This window comes from Somniosus microcephalus, chromosome 12 (assembly GCF_052327205.1).
Source record: "Somniosus microcephalus isolate GS21.2 chromosome 12, FLI_Smic_1.0, whole genome shotgun sequence".
Classification (NCBI taxonomy): domain Eukaryota; kingdom Metazoa; phylum Chordata; class Chondrichthyes; order Squaliformes; family Somniosidae; genus Somniosus; species Somniosus microcephalus.
Window position 1 is genome coordinate 157,842,235 of NC_140998.1, and position 3,070 is coordinate 157,845,304.

The window sequence follows — 3,070 nt, forward strand, 5'->3', positions numbered from 1 at the left end:
CAAGGAAATACAGAAATTGTATCTGTACATACTGCAAGATGGTGGACCACCGTTATTGGGACGTGAATGGATCAGAAAGATAAGTTTAGACTGGCACTCCATTCAGGCACTGACTGTGGCTGGTAAAAAGGATGACGACGTCACACCTGGACGATTGTCAAAAATCTTAGCTAACGCTAAAGAGGTATTTCAACAAGGACTGGGAACTCTTAAAGGCGTAACTGCCTAGATAAAAATAGAAGAGAATGCAATTCCCAAGTTTTTCAAAGCAAGACCGGTACCGTATGCAATTCGCCCAGCCATCGAGGCAGAGCTGGAGAATCTGGAGAATGCAGGCGTGTTATCTAAAGTAGACTGGAGCGAGTGGGCGACACCCATCGTTCCTGTCATGAAGAAAACGTTAGACAATAAGTCTGAGGAGCCAAGGAAGGTTCGCATCTGTGGGGACTTCAAAGTGACGGTGAACCCAGTCCTTCACACAGTACAATATCCTCTCCCGAGGATAGAAGATATTTTCGCCTCACTATCTGGAGGGAAGCGTTTTACAAAAATTGACCTAGCACAAGCATATTTGCAGATGGAGGTTGAAGAATCCTCTAGGAAGTATCTCACGATAAACACTCACAAAGGTCTTTACCAGTATAATCGACTGGTATTCGGAGTAGCATCAGCTCCGGCGATATGGCAAAGAGCGATGGAACAAGTCCTGCAAGGGATTCTGGGGACTCAGTGTTACTTGGACGACATCCTAGTGACAGGTGAAGATGACAGTGAACACCTTGCCAACCTAGAGCAGGTGCTCACTAGACTAAGAGAACATGGGCTATGAGCCAATCGCCCCAAGTGCGAGTTTTTTAAGAAACAGATATCGTATTGTGGCCACGTGATTGATGAAAAGGGGTTACATAAGTCCCCTGACAAAATTGAAGCGGTAGTTAAGGCTCCAGCGCCTGAAAATGTGTCGCAACTGAGGTCATTCCTCGGATTGGTGAATTACTACCATAAGTTTTTGCCGAATTTGTCCACAATTCTGCACCCACTGAACGCCCTACTACAAACTGGAGTAGCATGGAAATGGAGCGATGAATGTAAGCGGGCCTTTCAGAAGAGTAAAGACCTAATCACTTCAAGAGAAATATTGGCTCACTACAACCCATCACTACCGATAAGACTGGCGTGTGATGCGTCTCCCTACGGCATTGGAGCGGTACTGTCACATAAATTCCTTGATGGTTCAGAGAGGCCGATAGCTTTTGCGTCACGCTCGTTAACTTCAGCCGAGCGTAACTACACCCAGATTGACAGAGAGGCCCTCAGCCTGGTGTGGGGGGTGAAGAAGTTCAATCACTACCTGCACGGTCAGAAATTTACTCTACTAACTGATCATCAACCTCTTGTCTCCATTTTCAACCCTCAGAAGGGCGTCCCGATAATGACAGCACAACGGCTACAGAGGTGGTCCCTTTTCCTAGGGGCACACCAATATGACATCGAGTACAAAGGAACTAAACAGCATGGGAATGCTGATGGATTGTCGCGCCTACCGTTGCCGACGGTGGAAGAAGCACCTGCAGTGGATCCAGTGGAGATATTCCACTCGACCATAGTCGAATGTCTACCTGTGACGAATGCAAACATAGAAAAGGAAACACGAAATGACCCGACACTCTCCTGGGTCTATGATTTAACGGTGAAGGGATGGCCAGCACATGGCGAATCACTGTTGCCAGCATTCTCGCCGAGAAGAGAACAGCTGTCAGTGTGCAGAGGAACCTTGATGCGTGGATCCAGAGTAGTAATTCCACCCAAATTGAAGGATAGAGTGCTCAATGAGCTTCATGAGGGTCATCTGGGAGGGGTAAAAATGAAGAACTTAGCCAGAGCGTTTGTGTGGTGGCCGGGAATCGATAGAGAAATCAAAGAGATGACCAAGAGCTGTACAGGATGCCAGAAGGTCCAAAACGCCCCACCACAAGCCCCTCTACATCCATGGGAGTGGCCCTCATCTCCATGGCAAAGGGTGCACATTGATTTTGCTGGTCCATTTATGGACTCGATGTTTTTAATTGCGGTGGATGCACATTCAAAGTGGCCAGAGGTAATAAAAATGTCCTCAACCACCACAGAAAAAACTATCACAGTCTTACGAACCATATTCGCCAGAAATGGGCTGCCTGAACAGATTTGCTCCGACAATGGACCACAGTTTGTGTCTGAAGAGTTCCGGAGGTTCTTAAAGAACAATGGTGTTAAGCATTACACATCCGCCCCATATCATCCAGCCACCAATGGATTGGCTGAGAGGTTCGTTCAAACATTCAAGAAGGCTATCAAGGCAATGTGTAATGAAGACATACCTCTACAACACAAGGTGGATAGCTTCTTGTTTGCCGACCGGAATGCGACACATGCGGTTACCAACCAAACTCCAGCCATGATGTTCTTCAATCGAAGACTACGATGCCGCTTGGATTTGGTTAAGCCAAACATCAGAAGAGATGTGGAGAACAGGCAGTTTCAGAATATGAATGAAAGGCCGACCAGGAGTTTTAAGATAGGTCAACCAGTTTTGGCCCGGGACTATCGCACAGAGAAATGGCAGCCAGGAACGATCTGTACACGGCAAGGACCTCTCATGTATACCGTGGACGTTGGAGAGAGCATTGTAAGACGCCATGCTGACCAGATTCTAGAGTCACTGGAAAACGTCAATTCCACACCACGATCCGATACACCTGGTGATGAAACCGAAGTACCAATTGCATCTACCGCAGAATCGGGAATATTGGAAGCAGACGAATCCAACAACGACGTTGATTCCGAATCAACTCTGCCAGAAGAACCTGATACCCCAAAGAGGCATTATCCAGATAGAATCAGGAAGCCTCCTCAAAGACTGAACTTATAATTGCTTAACTTCAGCTAATGTATATGACAACTGTAATTGTAAATATGTTATTTAATTATTAATCGAATGTTATGTACTGTTTAGCTAAAAGGGGAGGAATTGTAGTGTATGTACTTTGCAGAAGGAACTATATTCTGCAGCCCCTGTATACTGCAGTACCAG